The sequence below is a fragment of the Anser anser genome (assembly GCF_964211835.1).
Source record: "Anser anser genome assembly, chromosome: 3".
Lineage (NCBI taxonomy): Eukaryota > Metazoa > Chordata > Aves > Anseriformes > Anatidae > Anser > Anser anser.
Window position 1 is genome coordinate 95,375,824 of NC_139722.1, and position 24,646 is coordinate 95,400,469.

Sequence of the window (24,646 nt, forward strand, 5' to 3'; positions counted from 1 at the left end):
CTACATGCACTTATGCCTTACAACTTTAATTTCTTTCCTTCAGTTTTATTCACTTAAGTTTTTCTGTTCTAGAAATAGCAAAATTACAGTGTGGTTTGTGATCTATTGTGCTGCATGAACTACCACGTAAGACTTTCAGTGTTGTGCTACTCAAACAGATTAAATTGTCTTAATGGTTGGAAAAATCTATGAATCATCTCAGCTACAGCTGGTGTGGCTATGAGGGAGCTCAAAGTCAAGACCTCTGTTTTTCAGAGGCTGCAGGATTAGAGACCCAAACCGGTCATTTCTCATCTCAGGATAAGGATTTTAAAGTGACCAGCAGATTTGATTTTTCATAGTTTTTAGTACCCCAAGCTAATACACTAAAAAGGTTAAAGATTTTGTTAAAAGGGGTGAATGATCAAACTTAGTGGAGAATGGGACAACTTCAGGGTTGAATCTTGAGCTAAGCTCCTACATTCAGTGGAGAAGTAGAGGCAAAAGACCCTGGTCCATAAAGAATATTTTCCTTTATGGCTGTCTACTCCTCCAAAAACGTTGAAATTGTTGCAGGAATGGCTAATGCGTTGCAAAGTAATAGATAAGCTGCAGCAGTTCTCAGCTTGTTTTCATTAATAATGCTTAATATTTTCTCCTTAAGTTCAGATGCTTCAGAGGCAGTTGAGTTTTCCCTCTGTTTGGTGGCAGATGGCAACAACCACATTACATTAACCTTGTTTTAGAAGAAGTACAAATCAGGTCATACCTATTAACTTTTTCAACAGCAGTTTCTAATGTCTTTGGGGACTCTGGTGGTGTCAGGGATGAGAGAAGGAATAAGTCACACCATCAAATAAATATCTAAGGAAAAAGAATAAATTCTGCCTATGGGCAAAGCGACTTGATTGGCTGGGGGTTAGGAAGAACACACACAAGACAGGGAAAGAGTAGAAGGCAGACAATAGGGTGCAGGAAGGAGAACAGCTGTAGGGAATAAAAACACTCAGGGGAAGGTCATATAAGGAGGAGGGGAATCATCACATGGGTGAAGTTTTCAGGAAGGTGCTATTGTGTGGAGACTTGTGAGGAGACCTGACCTTATAAGGAAGAAATAAAGAAGTACTTTTCACAGAAACGAGGGTAGGAAATAAATGTTGGAGAAGGAGAGTGGTGTTTGACTGAAAGCGTGGTGTGAGGTTGAGGTTTTATGGTTCTTTGGAAGATGGCTTCTGCTAGCAGGTGAGGGCTTGGCTGAGGAGGTGCAGCTTGAGGAATATTGCCTTGTTTTAGTAGGTAGAAATGAAAGATACCTGTGTGATCCATTAAACATCAGTGTGAAGCCCTGTTTTTTTTTTTTTAATAGTTTGTTTATATTTAATTGCTGTGCAGAATATTGTGCCTTTTTGTCTTATTTATTGGATATTTATAATAGCTAGAATAATACTAGCAAAATTACTGGGCGTATGGAATGAAAATATTGGCATGTGTTTGCATTTGGTCTCTCTTCAAAATATGATGCAATTTAGAGCTTATTTGGATATCAAGTCCCTTATCTGTAGGTTCTTTATGACACTAGACGTAAATGTGGCCTGCTGACCTTAACCTGGCAAGGAGAGATGCAAAATTACTTAGAGGGCATGAAAAAAGGGATCCCTACTGATCTCATTGTGTACTCAAATGTTTTTTTGGATAGTGGCTAGATTTCTAGCATTTGGTTGGATGTTGTTATTTCTAAGGAAAAATGCATTTTTTTTTCTTACTTCTGGTTCTCCTTTTCAGACTGCAGTGCATAATTGTGAGCATATGTGGAGACATGTCACTTTGTGACTTAACTGTTCAGTAATTAATGTCATATAAGCGTTGCTGAACTTTGTGTTAGCTTGTGCTCTGCGTGAGTCTTAGATGGATGCGGTTAAGAGACAAGGTGCTTTGCAGTTTACTTGGATGCTCTAAGCACTCAGCTGAATGTCTCTTCCAAACAGAGCTAGATTTAGATTGGGGTGGGGCGCATGGGCTACAAAATGCACATCCTAGCTGTAATAGGGTAGTCAGCAACACATCTGTAACGCTGTGGGTATGTAGTTGTTCATCCTTGGCTCCGTGACAAAGTCCAAAGCAGTGACTCAATGGGAAGCTGCTGCTGGCTTTGGGTCTCCAGAGCTAGGTTCAGTTCTGTGAGCTCTGGAAAGCTCTGCAAGACTTCTCAGGATGAAAGTCCTTTATGGAAGACAGATGGAATGAGGATGTGAAAGGCTCTGCACTCATAGCAGAACTGCAGCTCAATTATTTTTCTGTTTCAGACAACAAGGTATATATTTCTGTAGATGTTTTTTCTAGATACGCTAGAGAAGTAAGTTCCTTTCTGTACCAGTCAAGGCCTTATGTAAGTCAGTTTCCATTGGATAGTTACTCCTGATTTAGACTGCTAGGAAAGATCAGCCATTTGCTTTGTTTGGTCTATCTTTATATGGTAGTATTTGTTCTTTACAGGGGGACTAGCACATCTGAGAGGCATGTCTGCTGAAAGGACTTTTTTTTTTTTTTCCAGCTATGTGTATGAAAATAGCATCTTGGAAGCCACTGAAGAAACAGCCAAAAGTGAATCCATGTTAAATTCCATTAGAATGTTCTTTATCCTCTTTATTGGAGGATCCTAAAGGGGAAGAATAGTCTGATGGCAAGTGTGAGGGATTTTTGAAATCCAGGTCTGTTTTCTCTTCTAATTTGTGTTTGAGTTATCATGGTTATGAGTGAGGTATGTCTTAAAAAGATGCAGATGAAATCTGTGATATAATGTCATGCTGTTACTGTGATGCACTCTAATACTGCTAGGGGTACTGATATCGTTGTTTCGTGCCTTGCTTTCTCTGCAAGCATATCCTCCATGTTGTTGACTATACGTTTTCTTACTTTAGAGTGGGAACGTGGTAGTAGATGAAATTGTCTAATAGGGACTTTGGAAGAATCATCTACAAAAAGGTGCTATTCCTCCAAGTCAGCATGCACAAAAGCTAGCTTGGCCCCTCTATAACAGACCAAAATGTTCAGGGAAAGAACTCCAGCAGGGGAGCTGCTGCTGAAGGTATTCTACTTGGTCTTCTGTAGCAATGTGAACTAGCTGTGTGTGTGTTATTAATAGGACCTATTGTTTTGGTTCTGTGGTAGCTACAGCTGCTCTGCTCTTGTCTCTGTGGACTTGCTCTTAGTTGTGTTGGAAAGGCTGGGTTAGCTATGCCTAGGATTTGGTAGTGAATTGCTACTAAAGTGTTTATAAATCTTGCCCAAGCATTCCTTGAGAGGATCAAATGGAGGGAGGGTTGCCAAACCATAAGAAGGGAGCTCATATGCTTGTTTTTTCTAAATACAAGTGTTGCTAGTCTATACAAATGCACAAAAATATAAATGTGTAAGATATCTAGAGCAACTTGTTACAGGCATGCCTCTCTTGCAAAAGCAGAGTGTCACATGTTTACATTGTCCAGACATTGCAAAGTAAACCAAAAAAACTCGAGGAAATGGAACATACATCTGAAGGGATCATTATCACTTATGCTAAATACTCAGTGAAAACTGAGACAAGGCAAATCTCAACTGGTTTCAAGTTTTCTTAAAGTCGAAACTCAGATCAGGTTCCTTGAGCGTTCAAGAATTTCTGAGCAAACCTAGACCTGCTGAATACTTAGAACTTGAATAGCAGCTTTGCAATACATTTTCAGAGCACTTTTTATAAACCTTAATAAATTCCCTCAGCACCCATGCAATTTACAAAGTTTAATTAGCCTCCTCTTGCAATCCAGCGCATAGGCAAAGAGGCAGATTTCTTAAGGGTTTTAGTATGTAATGGTGCAGTTTGTTACATCCATTGGGTGACTAACCTCCATAGGTAGGCCCTCTAGGTTCCTATCTGATTTTAAGGACCTACAAACCTTTAAAAGTATTGTACTGAACAGGTTATCCCAGATACCTTGGTGAAGTCTAGCTGCAATGAGAGATAAATGATCTATTTGCAATAAATACTTTGTGATATAGTATAGGTCCTTTTCTGTTTTGTGAATTGATTTTATTTTAAGATACTTGACCATTATGCAGACTGTTGGGTGAGAAATTATTGGAGAATTTGTGGATAGATCATGATTTGCTCTGTAAATACTATGTTTTGAATCATGATGTTGTTCTCACTATACCTTAATTCAACGGCTGCAAAGCTCTCTGAGAACTCTTGAGAGATGTGGAGTGTTTTGATGTGAATATTTTTGTGAACACATACTAATGTACATCTGCCAATTGTTTCTTTTTGGCAGGGTTCCTATAGAGAAATGTTCTGCATTATCACATAGAGTAGTTCATTACGATGCATATGAGTCTGTGTGCACGCACAGCTCCTCTCCTCTTGGTCCCCAAAGGAATTATACAATGTATGTGTGCAAAAGAGACAGGATGGCCTCTTCATTAAGTCACTGAACAGGAAACCAGGAGAGTTAACTCCTGTTCCTGACTCTATAAGAATTTCTGCCTGTAAATCTGGGAAATCCACTTAAGAAAACTGAGGCAGGTGAAATCTATCAGTAAAATGGGAGATCAGAGTAATTTTGCTGTTGTATGTGAATGCTTCAAATTGGCATGACAAAAAAAAATGCAAGTATTTTAATAATACTATGAGAATTTTGAAGCCTTGAAACACGCGCCCACATATAGAACATAGCTAAAATTAAAGCAAAACTAAAAAAAAACAAACCACCAAAACCAAAAAACTTCCTTCCCCCCCAACCCTACAGACTTGTACTTCAGATTTATAGATAGATTTTAGCCCCCCCCCCCGCCAAAAAAAAGTTGCCTTGACAACTTTCAGTAACAACCTTTACTGTCGGCAACATCGAAAGACAGATCTGTATCAATTCTGTTAATTGTTCTTAAAGTGTTTGTAGACCTCTTTGTCAAAACTTAGCTTTTTTTGCTTGAAATGTCCCTTTTTGTAATGTGGAGCGAATGAAAAATGATGGTCTTTTAATGACATCTCTATTTGTGTACAGTCTTAGCATTCTGCCAACACAAAATGTGTTTCCAAAACCACCAGAGAACTGAAAGTCCTTGTATCCTTTGTTCTGATTAGTTATATGGACATGCTCTAACTGCCTGTAAATGCTTTGGATGCTGTGTTTTGGCTTTTGTGTCAGTACTCGACCAAGTCTCCACTTGTTTCATGCAGGGGGATTACATTCAAGTATGTAGTCCTGTGAGCACTAGGACTAACAAAGCTTAATGTCCTATGGTTTTGTCTTGCCAATGTGGCTTGTGCATTTTCTGTGCATTTTGTGTTCATAAACTTTGTCTCCTTTCTGTACAGATTTCTGGGTGTCTTACAAGGTCTCAGCTCACTGTTGCTTTTTCCATTAAAATGTTGTCCAGGAAGCATCGTGGTTTCCTTACAGGAATGTCCCGTGTATACAAGAAAAAACTTTTGCTAAGTCACTTATCCTGGTTTCTTGTTTATTGCCTTAACAAAAAGATGGGATGTTTAGCAGGTCTATTTGCCCTACCTAGCTATCCATTTTAAATAAAAACATTGGAGTCACCTAGGTCAATTTAGGCCATGGGAAACCCGCCTTTTGAAACAAATCAGGTCAATACAGAGCTGTTAGATTTTTGTTTCAATTTTATTTTCCTCTTCCTGAGCCACAGAGACAACATACTTAAAATTTGTGTACAAACTCTTGAGCAGTGCTTCAGGAATCCAATTTCTTCCAAATGAGAAATCAAGACAGATGTGTAATAGATGACAACTCTTACTAGCTGCGCTATTTAAATTCTAATTGCAACTTGATCTGCTTCCCTTCTCCAGATTTTCCTCCAGCTGTACAATCTGTCACCTTGCTGGTCCTTCAGCAGCTAGGACTTCAGGCATCTATTTTTGTGCGTCTGTTCCTCTCTGAGTCCAACGGCAGCTCCAGCTCTGGACTGGCCAGCAGTGGGTGCTAGGGGGTGAAGCAGTCGGCACCCCCAGCCAACACTAGGGAGTCTGCTCTGTCTGTCCGGGACGAAGATGCTGGGCTGGTTTTGTGTTTGCAAACCTTGATTGATAACTGCACCTGTGTGGCTGCCAAGGTCAGGCTGTCTTTGGAAGAATGTTAGATCACCACAGGCACCTGGCTTGGCATAAGATTTAGAGATGTGGCCTGTCTTTGATGACATGGATCTGGCAGGCTGAGAAGACTTTATTATGAGACTTTGGCTTGCAAAACCTAGCCAGGTGATGGCTTTGCTTTTGGATAACTGTCAGGAACCTGGACAAGGAAGAACATCTAAACACTGCCTAGTGCATCAGTAATTGATGTTAATACGTGATAAATGATGACTTTTTTCCACTGATGAACGTGCTGCTGCTGAGGTTGAAGAGGTTAGAGATTCCTTGCACTGTTTTAGTTTTATCAAGCAACTATTACAGGCAATACCTTCACATGTTACTATGCATAGTCTGGGGGAGGAGGAATAGCTGTGAAGTTGGACCAAGCTTTACAGGTTTTCAAAACCTCTATGGATGTCTTTGTTCACACAGACACTTTGGGCAACCTGCTTCACTGTTCTCGTGAGGGAGGTTTCTCCTTGTATCCAGTCTGAACTTCTCTTGTTTCAGTTTATGCCTATTGTCTTTCATCATCCCAGCACACACCGCTGGGCACAGCCTTGCTCCAGCCTCTCAGTAACTTCCCCACAGGTACTGGGGGGACTGCTGTTGGCCTTCCTTGAAGCCACCTCACCTGCAGGCAGAGCAAGCTGTGATTCCTCAGCCTCTCCTTGCTGGGTGAGTGCTGCAGCCCCAACCATGGTGGCTCTCACATTTATATCAGCAGGGCAGAACTGGAGAACAGAGATTTTGTGAAGAAAAATATAAAAGGAAATTGCAAGGAAGAATAAGGTAAATAAAAGGAGAAGAAGGCCTCTGAGCGTTGGAGGATATTTTGGAGGTATCCCCTTGCTTCCACTCTTGGAAGAAGTGGAGAGATTATTTGTGAAGAGGGACTGAATCAGCTGAAGGTAGAAGATTAATGCATTGATTGCAAGTGACACAGCAAGAGGGGGAGCTGTGGAATATGTGCAGGTGGGAAAATACTCATGGTGCTTCTTGACAGGATGAAAGGAAAAGTGAGGAAAGCTATAGGATGGGTGCAGTTGTCTTCAGGACTTTGGAACTGAGGTGAACTGAAGTGTTTCAGGAATAATCTCTTTGAGAACTGGCATTTTTGAGCAGATGTTTACGCTATAGTTCTTTGATCTGTGTAGTATCCTTAGCTGTCACTTATTGAGACCAAAGTTGCCTAAATCTGCATGCTTTCTCAAGTTATTAGGTACAGAACTCTTCAGTGAGTACTGAACTCTCCAAATCCTGCAAGTTGGGGTTTCAAAGCAGTGACCTAATTTAAAAAAAAAAAAAGACTCAGAAGTATCTGCTGAGGCTGCCTCAACTCTTCCATAGCATGTCACATCTCTGCAATGCCAGTGTTATGATGAATACAGTATACTTTCTTATCCTACTGCAGTCTGTCTTAGAATGCTTTGTCCTGAAATGACTGGAAGTAATACAAGCTCACATGATGCTTAAGTGCTATGTTGCATTAATCTGTCGTACAGTACTTGGAGTTGTGCTTACACTAAGGTAACCATTTCAGAACAGAATATTTTACTGAAGGATCTGGCTAATGTAGGGGTTACATGTGTTATGTTACGTGGTATTTTGATTTTTTTTTGTGGTTGTTTATGGTCCCTTGATATCCATAAAATCACTGCTTGTACTTGTGACAGGACTGCTAATGTACATAAATAATGTGTGGTGCTTCTTTTTCACTTCCTGATGGGTAATTGGTCTGTTGCCCAAAAGTCAAGCTCCAGCAGAAGCAGTACACTGGAAAATCTTCCTAGTGATTTGGGTAATAAAAGTGTCAGTCAGACTTAGGCAATGATGCTAAAGCCCTTCTATAGAAGCTTGTGTCACAGAATAAATATGAGTGTGGGTTTTAACCTACACTGTTTCAAAGAGTTCCTTTGGCTGGATTAGAGGAGTAGCAAGCTATGTTTGGCCTCTATGTATGGATTTGGGCACGAAAATGATGCTGAGACACTTTTATTCTGTAGATTTACACATTGAGTATTTGAAAGGGAAATGCAGAAAACTTTTAGTTTTTCCATACAACACAGAGAAGGTCTAGGTTTCAGACGTTGTTAAAAGATGAGGGCGAAGATCTTTAGCAATCTCTTATTACATTGTCTGGCTTAACACATGTGGACAAACAAATGTCCTTTGTGCATACCTGACTGCAAGCACAAAATGTACTGCTGTGTCTAGATTTTTCATCTATATTATTCAGAACCAGACATAATTGGGACTGAATTTCATTTTACCACCTGTTTTTCTTCAAACTGTGCAATCTGTTTTGTCCCCTGCTGCTCAGTCTCCCTTTTGGCTATTATTTTTCTCTTGAAAAACATGTTGGCTCTGTAAACTTCCTTACTCCCTTGACTGTATGCTTTTTTTGTGTGTGCTCTTGCATCATGATTACTTGTATATTAGAGCACTTTTGTATTTTGTCTGGTTGTGGAGGTGATGAGAAAACTACACAGGGATTAATCTGAGAAAAACAGTTCCTAAGCTTTGACAGGAAATTTCATGATATGCTGAAGGCCAAATTCTATCTAAGCTGCTGATCTGAAGCTGTAATTGTAAAAATTTCAAGAAGTGGAGTGGACTTCGGATAAGGCTTTTGAGTGCTGAGTTTTAAACGTTAGGTCTTTGACTTCAGTGGAATTGCTCCTCTTCCTTAAAATGAATTGCTGTATCAGCATGATTGATTAACTTTATTCCTATGCTGTAAAAGCTCTGATTCTTCACTATGCAGTTGTGTACCATGCTAACTATGTATATTCATTTCTATATGAATGTCAAGTATATTATCTCCTTGCCAGATGGGAATACTGCAGCACTGCAAAATGGCATGCGAAAGATTTATAATCTTGATGAATCTCTCACGAGGGTTTCAAAGTCCCCATCCAAGCAGATTTTTGGTATGACAGCCTGCTGTTGTCAAACATTTTTAGATGGACAATAGCTGAGCTTGCTAACAGCCACTTTGTAGTCTCAAAGCACACAGCTGCAAATTTGTGATCTGTCCCTTGTTTAACAAAGTGAGGATGTCTCAAAATCTCAGGTGAATAGGAATTGGAACAGGAAGTTAAACATGAGAATGTATGCCCTGGTGTCGTCTTCAATCTTCTTCAATCTAATAGACCTGAACCTGCTTCCACTGAAGCTGATGGAAAAATTGTTTTGCTTAATGGAATATGTCTTAATTAAATCCCTGTTTTAATAAGTTCTGAAGCAATTATCACCTACTTGTAGAAATCCCAAAGGGGATGAGAATTTTTTGTGCTGTTCACTGTAAAAAAAGAGAAATAAAAGCAAGATTGTACCCCAGGCTGCTAATACTTTCAGCACTGTTATTTGATAAGTGGATGAACTGGGGAAGAACAGGCACCTCCAATGCTACCCACCACTTCCTCAGCTTTGGGGGAGAGAATTAAGAGCCTGGGCCAACTGTTTACTTTTGCTATGTTAGAACATTCGTATTATGTGGTTGCCACCAACTGGTGTAGTTCTAATTTTTATCGCTGTTTTGTCAGAGACTGCAAGAAGTGATGTGTGCCTTTACAGTGTGGCCTACAGCTTTCCAAGTGTGACTGTGCTGTGAATAGCAAGGTGCAAGCACGCTGCATTCTAACATCAGTCCATTACATCAAAAGTGTGAAACCGCGTACGGAAACCAAATGGGTACCAGGTTCAGAATATGCCTTCCTGTTTTTCTAGTGTTTTCTGAGTTGAGCTTAGAGTGTAAACAGACCTTTGTTTTTATCCCTTTTGCTTTGCACGTCTCTATATGGCAGCTTTCTCCATTCAACTATCAGGAGGGAAGAAAGACTTTTTCCTTTGAACAACTCTGTAAATATGGTAGGCTTCCACTGTTTAAAACTGTAGGCCAGCCTCAAGCTCTTTGCTGAGCAAAATTGACTGACTTCAAGTAGGAGTCTTGAGTGTAACAGATGCCAATGTTCTTCATACCAGTGATTATTTTAAAGTATATGCAAGTGTTTATTCTCCTGCTGTGGTGCTGTAAAGTGAAAGCAGTTAAAAATTTTTTTAAACACTCAAACTCCTTATCTAAGTGATAAGGAAGCAAAACAGAAAATCTATTCCAAAAAAAATCTCACTTTATAACGTGCATTTTTCAAGCAGTTAAAAGTAGTATCAAGCCTGCAGTGCTCACCAAAAGGCTGTTGGGTCATATGTAAATTGTTCCTATGGAACTATTTGCTGTTGTTAATAGAAAATAAAATAAATAATATACAGTACATAATTCACTTTTTCTAGTTTTCACTAACTCTGGTTTTGTATTCATCACTATTGGTGAACTTTAGGAAGAAAAATCAGGAGCTGGATGAGTTTGTGCTGCAATTCCTAATGAGAATTTGTAATGAAAGTATGGTTCAGTTTAAAAGCAATTTATATAATGATGCAGGGGATTTGTCATCAATTGAAAGCTTTGCTTCAGTACTGGATGCCTTTTTGAAACATACGCATAGTTTAGTTGGATAATTTGGACTTGTAGCAGTATTTGCTTGGTAAAATTCTTCTCAGTTTATGCGGGATGTCAGCCCAAGTGGCCAAAGGGTTTGTTTCTGCTTCTTGTGTAACTGTCATTGGCTTCCAGACAGTGGAAAATTAGAGATTGTATGTATACAGATGCCATCTATGCAAAATTGTTGGCAAATAATGAAGTAAAGGTAGGGGTTTGACTGATTGCAAAGGGAAGCATTCATCCTCTGAAAAATGAGGGGGAAGCATGTAGGATGAATTGCATCCCTTCTGTGCAAAGATGTTATGAGCTCATTCTTAGACCTAAGGTCACTGTTGTTTTATATACAGTATTCAGTCAGTTCTAAAGGCAGATAGAAGCAAAGATTCTCTACAGAAATTTTCTGTGTTGTTAGGTGTATTGCTGTGTAGCCATCAGTGTGTTATCAGCATGAACTGAAGGGGGGGGTGCCATCTTTGTTCTGTAGATGAGATTTGTAGCAGAGGGACTTTCCTGAACTTAACCATCTTTTTGGTAATGTTAATATCCTTTAAAGGAGATAATTTGGATGACTTACCAATAGGACTTTGGAGCTACCTTGGACTAACTGGTAGTCAGAGCAGATAATTACTCCATATAGACAAGTACAAGGGTGGACTGAAATGTAAACCATGCTAGTCAGCTCCACCGATATTGATGGATGTGGAAACAAGGGGGAATGTCTGTATTCAGGGACCCACTTCAGGCTGTGGAGGAGAGTAGGCTTCATACAGCAAACCCAAACTCTTTTGCACAAGATATTTTTTTGTCTTTAAACTAGCTTATTCTTAACTTGCTCTTAATTGTGTGTCGGTCCCTGTGGCTACCAACCTGTTGGCTAGCCTGGCTGCTGTGCTCTTTGTCCAACTTATCTCCTTGTATCTCATCTCTGCCTGCTGTCAGATCACAGGTCCCTTCCTGGATTTCTTGTTCAGATGAGTGTGTCCTTTCACTAAGTGCACTGCCTAGCAAGATCCTGTGCTGCCTGTTCCTTCCCTTGCTCCGCAGCTGATGTCTTGGCTCAGTTATAGTCCCCAGTGTCTTGTTTTCATGACCACCTTCCCTTTCCTTTCTTTTCTGCTAGTCTTTAGATTATGCTCAGTCCCTCTCAGTCTTTACCTGTGGACTCCTCTGCTACACTAAAACCCCCAAAACGTCCTTTCTCCAGACCAGAAGATCCTAGTGCTTTGGTCATGTCCTGCTGTCCTCCCCCAGAGACCCCTATTTAATTTCAAAGGAATACTCTTCAGGCATATTAAGATTCCTCAGGGATTCACTGGTTTACCAACAACAGACGAGGTCCATGCTTTGTTTTCCAACCAAGGGGAAAGGAACTAAGAGCTATTATGCTAAGAAATAATAAAAAAAGTCTGGGTTCATCTGTTTCTTCTCAAGCTGGAATGAATTCAGGTATTCTGTGGCAAAAGTTGTAAATGTATCATGCGTGTTAAAATTTCCTGTTTTGAATGGTATACACAAAACTTGAACTTGTGAGGTGTAGTTTGCTAAACAAAGAGGTGCAAGGAAACGTTAACCACTAAAATATCCCTAGGTACAAGTGGAGACTTTATTTTTCATTTGGAAAAGCTCAACCTGGCAAAATTTAGGTAGATGTACCCATGAATCACAAAGGCCAATCCTTGATGCAAAAGTTTCTCTTGTAAAATTTAACATTTCTATTCCAAGGTCTAGGTCTTTAGGGAGCCTTAAAGAAAAGGTTGATAGAATTTGAATTTTGCAAAACAGATTTATTTTTAGTGTGTCATTCTTAGAAGTAGCTGAACTGTTGACTGAATTTTTCTTTCTTCCCACTTCCCCCCACCATTTAGTCAAGCACATGACACGGAAAAACTTCATCTCGTTAGTCTTACAAAATTATAAATTTGCTTTCAATTTATTAATAAGAGAAGTCTCTGGGTTACAACTAAAGGTAGGACTATGTTGTCCACTGTTGTAAAGCTGTCTGATCTTCCAAGATAAGTAAAACTAGAAAGAGGAAAGAAAACCAAAGAACTAAAATGTGCATGCCCATTTCCTGCTTTTGGTTACTGATGGGATGGGTGGACAGAGGTCTGTATGTTTGTGTGCTGTGATTGACAGCTTGGCCCTCACAAGTTCTTGAAAGTAGTTGCCTTCTAAGCCTAGCTTTTTCTTTCCCCCAAAATAATTAGCAAATTCTGAGGTTTGTACTTGTCAGAGGCTGCTTTATTCTGAAAGCTCTATTCAAGTTCCTTAATTTTTTCTCATGAAATGATGATCCATGTTTCTTATTGGCCTTTGATTGAGTAACCAACAAACTACTGGTGACTTTAAAGGTTTTTCCTTGGACAACCTCAAGATAAAGAAAGTGGAGATTTCCTGGCAGGTCACTAAAGTTTTTGGTGGCATTCGTGCAATGGAATATTTTTCACTGCTGTGCAAGATTCAAGCAGACAGTATCGGTAAACAACAATTGAAATGTCAAAACTATTTGGATTTCTTTTCCCCAGAGAGCCTGTCTTATATCTGAAGCTCTGGAAACTGCAGAGCTCTCCTGTCAAGAGATTTCATGGCACATGATCTCTAAGAGTTTGGAATTAAGTTTTATTGTGAATGACACTTTCAGAAATGAAGAAAATAGATTATATTTTATAATATCTGCTGTTTCAGGCTTTTTTTCTCCTCACACTGTTTCATTTGGTGTTGGTTAACTTAACTAGATTTCTAGAAAGTTAGGAATGTGTTTCCAGGAAATGCTAGAGGAAAATTGGTAATAGTAACTTTAAACATAACCAAAAGCTATTTGAAATATTCCTCACTAATCACTGTTAAATTGCCATTCTTAGACCTGTAGATATTGATTCTTCAGAGACAGATTATAAAAATGGGTTGGCTGTCAGCCATTCATGACCCTTCCCCTTATTCAGGAATAAAGAAAAGGACAAAAGATGTTCAAACTGAAGTCCTTTGGGATGAAAGGACAAGAGAAGACACTACAGCTGAAGTCTTTGGGGAGTACAAGGTTACTGTTATGGTCTTGCTGTAATTGGTCACAGCTGAGAAATGCCATGTGTAAACATCACAATCCATAAGTTTACATTGGCAGCCATGTTTTCTTGTTATCCTGGATCTAAGTTTGACAGACGTCGTAGGGTCTGGGCTGATACTTTGCTAATTAGACTGTGGTCTGTGAAACTGAGATGGTCTTAGTTCAGTTACAAATCCTAACTGAAGGGGCAATTTGATCATGTGGAATGGAGTGGTAGCAAATCTGTGGCCTCTTGGGCAGAAGTGTTTGTGCTGGTGTGTGTTACCTTACTGGTACTTGCTTCCAGTGTTCATACTGGCAAGCCCTACTTTTTTTTTTTTTAAATCAGCTTGCTTTTATACTTTCCCACTTATTGAGATGCCTTTCTGAAAACCACTACATTCAAGCAGAGTAAGTTACAAGAATATTTGTAATTATTCCCTCTGAGCCATTGCACAGCATGGGCAATAACAGCTATTTCTATTAATATGGGGGAGTTTCCCCAAGGCAGCTATTCATACCTCTGCACAAATGTTTTTAGAAAGTCCTGCACAGTCCCTTTTTATACTGCAGTAAAAGTTTGTGGTTTAAACCTCTTAGAGGATGCTTATATATAACTAGACTGAAAATCCCCTTATGTGAATGCTGTTAGTGGCCAGGCAGGTTCTTCATATTTTTATTGTAAGGTTGGAGAACTACAATGAGGTGCTATTTGGCAAAGATGCTTGTTAAGAAAAAGGTTTATAATGTGTTATGTAATCCATTCAGAAGCAAGGCTTCCCTAAATGTCTTCTCTAGATCTAGGAGTAAGTCTGTTTAAACAGCTTATTCAGTCTCATGCTACACAAGCATGATTACTTAAGTTGAATTCATGAGCTGTTGAACCTAGGTACTACTTTGTTTCGGTGCATAATCTAGGAATGAACTGCTTGTTCTAGATTACCCCAACCGAGTCTTGTCTGATAGACCAAAGATAATCCTTGGGAGTAAACTTTAGAAGGTTGTTGTCTTGTGAACTGACTCCTCAAGAGATAAAACTAGTACTAAACCTAGTTATTTTAATGTTTGTTACAAAATATTCCTCTGATTTCAGGAAATGTGAACCTGATTTCTTTTTGTCAATGCAGAGGATTCACATTGCCCTTATATGTAGGAAAGGCTTTTCTGGTGGTAAGGCTAAGGAGGTCAAGAAGACTCATCTGGGACACAAAGCGTCCCAGGAACATCAGTCAAGACAAGGACAGTGGAAACCTGTGTTCTAGTTGCAGCTTTGATGCTGACAGTGGGTGATCTTGGTGAAATGCTTCAACTCTTGTCCCTTTCCTGTCTTTTAGGTGGCTTGTATATGTTGGCCTTGTCTCAAAGATTAAAATGTATAAAAAGGGAGTGAAATGGGGATAAGCAAAATCTGCAAACACAGTGAAAAAGGCAAACCCTAAATATGTTTTAGTTTCTACCCATCTAATCTCCATTTGCTTAATGTTTTTTCTCTCTTCTTATCCCCTTTCACTTCTGTCTAACATACCAGCAAAGGGGGAAAGCTGAGCTGAAGCCTAGGGATTGCCCATTGCATTGCTACGCATTTCCTCTGGAGAGGGAAAGCTGTCCTGAGGTTTATGCAGTTAATCTCCTGGACTTTGTATCAGTCTGCCCTCTAAAGTAAAACCTGGGTGCATTTGCAAAGATTTCAGAAGCAGGAATGCTACGTCTGTTAGGGCCAGCAAAAATAATCTGAGCCAAAAATGCAGTCCAGTTCAGTTGCATTACACCCTTGATCTTGGCTACACTTGCTTCCTTGGGCTGTATCTAGTTTCCTTGTGTCCTGCCTCCTTATGAGAGGTGAATGGCAGGCACAGTTTGGATAGTGTTGCCAGATCTACTGTAATTCCAGATTATCTGAGCAGCTTTGTATGTTACAGAAATTTGGGCCAGAGAAACTAAAGGAATGTTAGAATTCCACATGCCAGTGGCAATTGTGTAGTTGTTAAGAGTGGATGTATCTGTACTCTTGTCTCTATGCCTACTTCAGGAATAAGAAGGCTGCCCAAGCTACTGTTGGGCTGCCTATCAGCAAGTGCTAGCTGAATGAAAATATCTTTTTCACAGAATACTTAAAAACAAAAATTGCTGATTTTTTTCAGTTCTTGGAATGTATTTGCTACATTTATCCAAAGATGATTGTTACTGGGCTTTGAAACAACATAAAAGTACAAACCACTTTATTTTACTGAAAACAGCTTTTTCTTAAGTTTCTACACCTGTTAAAATTAGTGGCTTAATTAGCCTTTTGACAGTAGATTTTACTCTAGGACTGCTCAGTTTGTGTGGGTGTGTGTGGGTTTATTTGGATTGTTTGCAACAGTAAGAGGTAAGTGAGGTTTTTGAGTCTATTCTATTTTTAATTTTTACATAAGCCCCTTAAAAACCCATAGCAGCCAACTCCCATCTCACGTTTTCTACTCAAAATATTCGTAGCATTGTATGTTCTCCGTTATCAGCTGTTTATTGTGAGATCAGGCACAATCTTTACTCTTTGCCAGGTATGTAATTACCATATCAGAATGCTAACACTGTAAAACACTGCACAGTGATAGAAAGAGCAGTAGGAAAACTTATATAGATTTTCATTTAATATGCCTCACTAGAGGTCTTGGCACCTTCTGTTAGCCTTTCATAGCAACAGCAATGAGAGAGCATTTGGCTCTAGCAGTGATATGATCTCACTACGTAGGACAGAAATGTGGAGCGAAGACACAAAACACCCTGTACTAATTTTAGGTTCCATTTCAATCTTACATGTCTTTAAATTCATCTTTGCAGTGTCCTAGATTGGGCTGAATCTCTTCAATACCATCTCATTTGAACAGATCCCCAGTGAACAGCATAGCTTCTTGGTGCTTCTTTGTTTCCTGTTTGGTAGTGGAACGCTTTTATATTTACTTCGGTACTTTCCTCTCGCTGTCCTTTTGCATCAGTATCAGCCAGAGCAGAATATCGCCTAGACCTTGCATGTTCAAGCTGCCAAAGTCCAGATGTTTTGCATGGGTCCCTCTCTAGTGTTTTAATCCTGTTTTTTTTCTTTTCTTTTCTCTTTTCTTTTTTTTTTTTAAAGAAGGAATTCACAAATTTTACCCTCCTAAAATGCTATTGATTTAAATTAATAATTCAGCTGTATCTTTTTTTTTATCTTCTTAGGTCACTTCCAGACGATCCACACGAAGCAGTTTTTCTGTAGCATATTTTGTTTTAGTAGTGGGTGGAAATTCTGGGTCACCTCATTACCAGAGCCATACCCAAAGCTGATCTAGCACCTCTGTGCTGCCCTGGTAGCTCCAAGAACTCCAAGCTGACTGTTTTCCCTAGCTGGTGACTCTGGGGACTCTGCAGCTGATGCTTGCTCTGCATAGCTGTCTTTCCCCGTGAACAGCAAGCTGCAGCTGCTCATAGAGCAGCCTGACAGGACCAGTCACCAAACCTAAAAGCTAGGGTAGCTTTGTGGCTGCTCAGATGCTCACCCAAGAGTTGTGCTTCTCATAGTCTGCCTGAAGCCTAAATATATTTAAAAAAAAAAAAAGCTTTAGAAAAGGAAGCTGTGTGTGTGTAGGGACAACCATAAATTTTTCAGTGCAGCAATCCACAGGTGGTTTGGATTACTTGTGTATAATCTGAGCTGTTAGAGTTATACAAGAAATATCTCCCTCTCATTCTCTACAGCATAAGCCAAACATAAAATCTAGGTTTTCAGAAAGACTTTGGATGTTAGGCACATAAATCCCATGGAATTTTAATGGAATTTAGGGTATTATTTGGTCTCTCTAGAAAAATTAATTCTAAGTCTGTGCAGGATTAGAGGAAACTCCCACTGTGAACAAAACTTTTCTCAATAATGCACACCTTTTCCTGAAGCTCCTAGCCACTGTTACAGTGTTCAAAATATCACTTCATGCCTGAGAAGTCTGGCAGGAATCTTTTAAAGTTCCCCTCACTTCAATAGACTGCACACTGGTCTAATTTACAACAGCAATTCCTATTGTCCCATGAAACTGGACTTGCCTTTCATTTAATAGAATGAGAATTTATATAACTGTATTAACATTTGCTTGAGGCAAAGAATGTATTAGGTAAAGGCCACAGCAGTGGGTTTTCCCCTGTTTTTAAAAACCATAAATTAGCTGTTGTCTGGTATTGTTTTAATTGATATGCTATAAAATGCATGGTTTTCTTAAAAAGTTAACATCTTCCCTGTTTGTGACAACATTTCAGACTTTCAAAATCCTGGGAGTTACAATAGTGATCTTAAGCAATATTGCTGATATTTCTTCATCCTGGGGCTCTGTTACCCCACTCCAACAGCTACCAGATGATGTGCCCTGCAAAGCCTGCCTTTGGGCCTCTGAGACTGTGGATGGTCTCCTGTGCTATTTCCCTGGGAGATGGGGCAGTTCGCAGGTAGTCTGTAAAAGTCAGTTGCCAGCTATCTTTTGGCTGCAGAAACCTGTTCCAGATACTTCCTCGGTTTTACTTGGCTGTCAGCTGCCTGCCCTCAGCCTGCAGCTCGGTCTCCATTCCCCTCAGCGCTGGGCTTGCTGTGTTCCCGTCTCTGAGAGGAAGAATCTCCTGGTGCTATTTGGCTTCCAAACTATTTACACTGAAACATCCTTGTAGAAATGGAAAGAAGCAAAGGTCACGTTGACAGCCCCGTGTTAAAGGTCAGCAATACCATGGTAACATTAGAAATCCATCCAGCTGCCTGCAGACAAGTTGAACCCCTTCTGAATAGGAAATAACCCAAATAAACAGGGAGGTAGATAAAAAGCAGTATCTTAGCCCTGAGCCACGTGTCAAGTGGAAACCTAACATTTGAGAGCTTGTGGGGTATTTCCTATGCCTAACTTTGTTGCTCAAAATACAAAACTGTAGCAAATACTCAGAAAAATAACTGCCTTGTAAATGCTCTGCCTCTCAACCTGAGGCTTTTTTTTTAAACTGCAAACATGTAGTGCAGCCAAGTGTTGTTTAGTATCCTTCCTGTGCCTTAAAGTGTGACTTTTATGGGTGACGTTATGTTTATGGGTCTTTGTTCATCCTCGGCCTCATGTACCCCACTGCTGCTTCCTCTGAGGCTTTGCCGCCACACCGCAGGGTGTTAATTTCCTGTTTTGAGTCTGTCACAGACAAATTCAGGACCTCGATTAAAACACAGCACACACAGATACATGCTGCTGACAAAGGCACTAATAAAACTCTAAAGTTTAAAGGTGGCCCTGGTGTTTCCTCACCAAGCAGCGTGGGGACCTTTCACCTCTTGGAGACACGCTGTTTGCCAAGGTTTCTTTTCTTTTTAATTAGGGCTCGCCTTAATGAGTTTTTTTTTGCAAGCTGCTCCTCTAGCATTTGGTGTGTTGGGTTTAAGGATGTATCGACTACATAACATGCACACAGCTCACTTGAGCATTAGGAAAAAGAATACAAGTCAGCCTTAGGGAGGTTGCAGGAATGGAAAGGAAGAAAAAAGCTTAAACAGAAAATGTGTTGGTTATGGTGATGGGCCAGGTATGTATAGTCTCTGCAAGGCATGCACATGGGCATATGAATTGCCTGACCTCCTCTCTTCATTGAGCAGACAGAGGTGTCTGTGGGGGTTGTAAGCCAGCTTTTCCTCGCTTTTTGTAAAAATCCATCCTTCTGTTCTCACATCCAGCAGTGGAAAACTTGCAAAAACCATTCCTAGGCACAAATTTGTACAGCTGTTTTTTTCCCTTGTTCATGTAGTGCAGTTTTAAGTATCTTAGCTCACTTATTTGAGACTATCCTGTATGGTCACAGATCAAACAAGCAAAAAAATTTTCCTGTTATTACGTGTTTTTCTCCTCTTCAATTTGTTGTAGTCTTTCTAGTGCTTGTAAAGGCCTTTGCTCCTTTAATGCATGCATGTTTACAAGAGTTCATTTAAAACTTGCATTTCTTCTAATGGAGGCCTTACTATTCTCATGCAGTGTTGGGACATTTTTTCTTTCCAGTAAACTTCTCCTCCTTTATTTTTCTGTCCTAATGACCTTTAAGTTATGCTTTGAAACCTGAAGTTTCTTAACTAGTCATTCTGATCAGTTACTACTAGTTTGCATGTCTGCTACAGCAACTCAGAAAGCCAAATACCTCCTCATAGTCACCTCATAATCGAGAGGGAAGTTCTTGAGTTTCTCTGCTGATCTTTCTGAAGAGGGGTCTCTTGCAATATACCTAACTAAATTTTAACTAAAACTGGGCTAATTATATCTGGAGAACAAACTTTGCAGCCTGATCTCTTGCAGATGCAGCTGTGCCCCTCTCCTCCACGGCAAAGGAAATACCAGCCACGTGCTCTTGAGAGCTGTCAGGTAGAAGAGGAGGTTATTAAAGTCTTGTCTGGATGTGAAGATCACTGTAGGCATGATGTAGGGAGAGTTCATATGCTGCAGGTACTGTGTGTCACCTTGTGCATGTTGCTTTCTGGGGTGGAGAAAGTTGGTCTCAAACTGCACGTTTCCTCTGCCTTCCTGCTGCAGTGTTTCTGCAGCTCGTGTCTGTAGCATTACATTGTGCCTGGTGGGTTCCTGGACACACTCTGTAAATGTTTTCTCACAGTGGAAGGAAGAAATTACAGCTGCAATTTTCTAATTCCTCTTTTCTGCCCAGTCAGGTCATATTACTTAGTTGGGGGGCAGGATAGGTGGTCTGAGTCATACCCTCAGTGGCGGGATGAGCGACGTGTTGTACCTCTAAAGGCAGTCACCTTGCCAGACTCCGTGGAGCAAGGCCAAATACATTATTTAAGCAAACTGTTGGAGGCTGCAGGTTTTTATCTGGATTGGAATGAATCTTAATCTAATCTTTGAACTACTCGATGTTCTCCTTCCTTTACTTTTCTATCAGCTGTGTTTTTTCTCCAAGTCTTTGCCTCTTCATTTCTGCTCAGTTTGCTTTTCTCTTTGGCAGTGTCATCTCTTCCTCCCCATTTAACTCATCTCACTCCATCTAGATCCTCACCAAGGAGGAGAAAAACCACAAAGCACAAAAAACTCTTACAAAAGTTGAATATGCCAGTTTTCCTCGGTATTGGTGGATTTTTGGTGCCACAAATGTGATTTTTTTAGAGTAAAGAGTTGGTATATTTGTTAGTACAGACTATGCTCTGCATAAAGAGAAGCAAAAAGGGAGCTAGGAACACAGTACTACTTCTCCAGGGCTCAGGGCTTAGTTGCTGAAACAAACTATGAATTCCAGTTCTGAAAATCAACTTCCAGCTTAGAAAATCTCGGCTTGCAAGTAAGTCTAAGTGCAGAAAGACCTTTGGTGCTGCTAGCTCTTCATAAAACACCACAAAAGGTGGCATAATCTGATACGTAGGCACTCCCCCTGTGTAGAGAGAATCTCAGATGAAGTGTGATGTGACAGCTCTGTGCTCCACAAAGCTGTAACTGAAAGGGTGAGGGATGAAATGCTACTACAAATCTCAGGGCTAACTCAGAGCATTCATAAGGCATCCTTAACTCTCCCTGAGGGTGGGTTCAGTGAATTTTAAAACTGTCTTGTCTTTACTTTACAGAAGCCCATTTCTGCTTTCAGAATGTGTCATTGTTGCTTGCTATGGCTGAGTTGACCTAAGGATTGGTAGGAGAATTAAGCTGTAAGTCTTCTGAGGCAGCAATTCTTAGTTTGACTCTGCACTATATAAACATCAATATGGGTGGTAGCTCATAAATGAGATCTAGGCACGCCTGCTATATGTATGATACAAGTGTTAGATGAATGTTCTGCATTGTTCAGTCTCTTCTGTTCTGAAATTGTACATTCTTCATTGGTCATGCCTTCAAGGCTTCATCTATGCGGTATAGTACTTTGTAGTGATAAGCTTTTTTTTTTAAAGCTGGATGTTAATGTAGCAATAGCAGTCACTATATAGGTGGGATGAGCTGTGGGATGAGAAATGTGAATCATGTTTTAAATGAGTTAAGTGTGATGCATTCCATATGCAGAATTGTATATGTTTCTCTGCATTATGAGTAAGACACAGATCTCATGCAAGTCATGGGTTCTGTGTATTTAGCAAAACATCTGTGACTTCTGACCTTCCAAGGCTTGTGTACGTATGAGTGAGTGCACTAGTGTGATCACAAACTGTGGAACAACCTTCACTGAGAATAACAGAATAAATCTTGGAATGCATGAGGAAGCTGGGGGCCAGTGGCGATGTGGGGTGACACAAAAGACCAGACCATTTTCCCAAGGCATTGAGTTTTTCAGCTAGTCCAGCTGAAATCTAGGCATAGTCAGGGTTTCTCAATTTTCTGAGTTGTGCAGCTGATGTTAAAGTTATCCATGGGCAAGAATGATATGAAAGCAATGCACTGAGACTGTTCCAAGCAGCTTTATATTAAAATCATACCTAGCAGAAGCTGTCTGCAGTGCACTCGCTATTGACTAAGCCATGAAACAGACCTGTGAGTGTTTGCTGTCAGTGCGAGAGACACAGATTGAAGTAGCATTGTTAAAGTCCTCTAATTTTGCCTCCTAATAGTGAGGCATTGACAAATTCCATAAGTGCCAAAGGTGTTTCTTTATTCTGAACTAATTTTAACTGCTCTTTTCACTTGGATCCTTGCCTTGCCTGTCTCCTAGATACTCGGAGCTGCGCTTTTCGTCGTGCTGTCCAAGACTGCACATTCTTTCTCTTAGAGTCCCTTCCCTGTCTTACTATTTTTTTCCTATGTTAAAGCTCTTTAATTTTGTCCTCTTCTGTTTCTCCTCTCCTCTCACTTATTTGTAGCCCAGCCACCTCTTTTACAGCTTGTCTTTATGCTTCTATTTGTAGCACTCTACCTATTCCAGTGTGTGGTGGTCATGCTTTCCTACTAAATTCTTTCCTGATGTTGTCCTTTTTTGTTTTGCCCAGGAGCCTCCAGTATGGGTCTGTTGAAGGGAAATTGCTACCACTCCCCTGGTGTAAAGCAAAACAAAACCCCCACAAAATCCGAACAAAAAAACTGAACAGAAAAGCTCCCTCTTATCAGCTCTGCAGAGAGCTCTGCACCAAACTCCCCAGAGAAAGGAAGTGTCTTCTATGGTGTATAGACAAAAACATTGATTACTAAACGCTTCAGATCTGATCGCAGCTCTGCCACAATTACATCAGGAAAGGCACAGTCTTAAGTTGCTGTGTTTGCAACAGGTTAGTTGATAGATTGAGACTTCTGTCATTCTGAGGTGAATGACTTGTAATAAGTCTTAAAGCTTGGCTAATGGGTTGGAGATGTAGCACAGCTGCCAGGGTTGCTCTGCCTGTACACTACGAGAATACTACTGGGGTTGCCTTATGCTCTTTCTATCCATTTATACCTTGCAAGCTGAATTTTACAAAATATTGTTTTGTAGCAGTCTAAATAGTGCTGCAAGGTGCCAGGAAAGGAGATTGGTGCCAGGAAAATCGTTGAATTTACAGATTAAATCTATTGAGCTCTAGTTTTTCATGGGTTGTCTCCTTGATCACAAGCAGACTGAAGAAGGGTTGCAACTGCTTTTCTAGAAGCTGGAGGAAAAGAGACCCTAAAATGATTTGAATTTTTAAAAATAATTTCATAGTCCCTATTGTAATCTGGTATGATATGGAAAAGGTTGCAACCCCCCAAATTCACTCACTATGGCCCCCAGACTGGAGAAAGCTGTATAGCTGTTAAGGATACTTGATAAAGCCCAGTCAAAATTTTGCCAATATTGCTATGGCAGGAGTCACTAGATGGCAACATTACCTGTACTCTTACAAATCCATGTGTGTGAGCATTGTTCAGCCTTTTGAAGACGTGTCTTATTTTGTGGATCTCTTATGTGGGAGCTTGGGCAGCAGTCAGGGTGAGGCTGTCTCTCCTTCCGAATACTGTCTGAATGGGAAGATTTCTCGAATGCTGTTAACTGTATGTTATTCTGGCTGCGAGCAGAGTGTCAAATAAGTATCTCTAATGGTATATCCACCAATTTGTTTACATTACTGTGCCGGAAGTGTTGGTGATTTGAGAGAGTGCATGTATCCTACTCAGCTGTGCCTGCTGTCAGTGGGGATGCTGTAGTGGGGAGGGGATGGGAGGGAACTGTCAGCTGGAGGTGTTTCAGTAGTGCGCACCTAGATCTGGCAGCACATGTGAATTAAGACCCCTTTTAATGCTTTGCCTGGAAGCCATACAGCAAGAGCTTTACATCTGCTACCACTCAGAGAAGCTGAGTGTCCCCCTTCATTTTGGACTCTGCAGGTTTTGCACATGGCTCCAATTTCATGTGAAGTTGTTTTTAGGTATGCAGCATACAGTTTGTGGTAATCTAACAAAAGAAATTTGTTAACAGATTCTTCAGGATTTTAATACTTCTGTGAGTAGTGTGCTGAAGAGATTTATCTGTTAATAGTTGATTGAGAAATTGGCTAGGTAGGTTGTATGATCTTAATAAATGAGTGTTGGACTTGTCTCATTTTGACTCAGTTTTCCTGCATCAATAGTTTAACAATGTTCTAAAAATTCGAATTTTAATTGACAAAGCTATGGCAGATTCATGCAGGGTTATCTGGAAATCACAGAACTGTTCAAGTATGCAAAGAAGTGCTGCTTTCTTTGCCCTTTTCTGCTGCAGATGTTGTTTCTATTCCTAACCAGTGCTTTGACTGAAATCTCATGAAGAAAATCTTAGGGGGACCACAATTCAGAAAAGTCTTGATGCAGTTAATTATTTCCTCTTAATTTACACTTGAATGCAAAATAACAAAGAACAGATTCCTGAGAGTAAATGCAAAATGAACCAAAACTTCCCCTAAGGAACTGTTATTAAAATAATACAACTGGGGGATTTTTTTTTGAAGTGAAATCTTTAATAAATAAAAAGAAATATTTGGAATAGACTAGTAGTTTTCCTTCTACCCATTCTGCTGAATGCTTCCCACTGCAATGAGAACATCTGTAATTCTTGTTCTTGCAGCTAC

The 24,646-nt window shown here is 40.1% G+C and overlaps 1 protein-coding gene across 10 annotated transcripts in view; it reads left to right on the forward strand.

The window, feature by feature from the left end:
- Window positions 1-380: 380 nt before the first annotated feature.
- Window positions 381-24,646, forward strand: part of LOC310896496 (uncharacterized protein) — a 236,864-nt gene continuing 212,598 nt past the window's right edge. For 2 of the 10 annotated variants that reach the window (XR_014581543.1, XR_014581544.1), the window contains exon 1: window positions 417-1,122. The gene's annotated coding sequence lies outside the window, so the exon portion shown is untranslated. Of the gene's footprint in view, window positions 1,123-24,646 lie in introns of all 10 variants that reach the window. The other 8 variants (XR_014581540.1, XR_014581541.1, XR_014581542.1 and 5 more) reach the window with 8 other exon arrangements.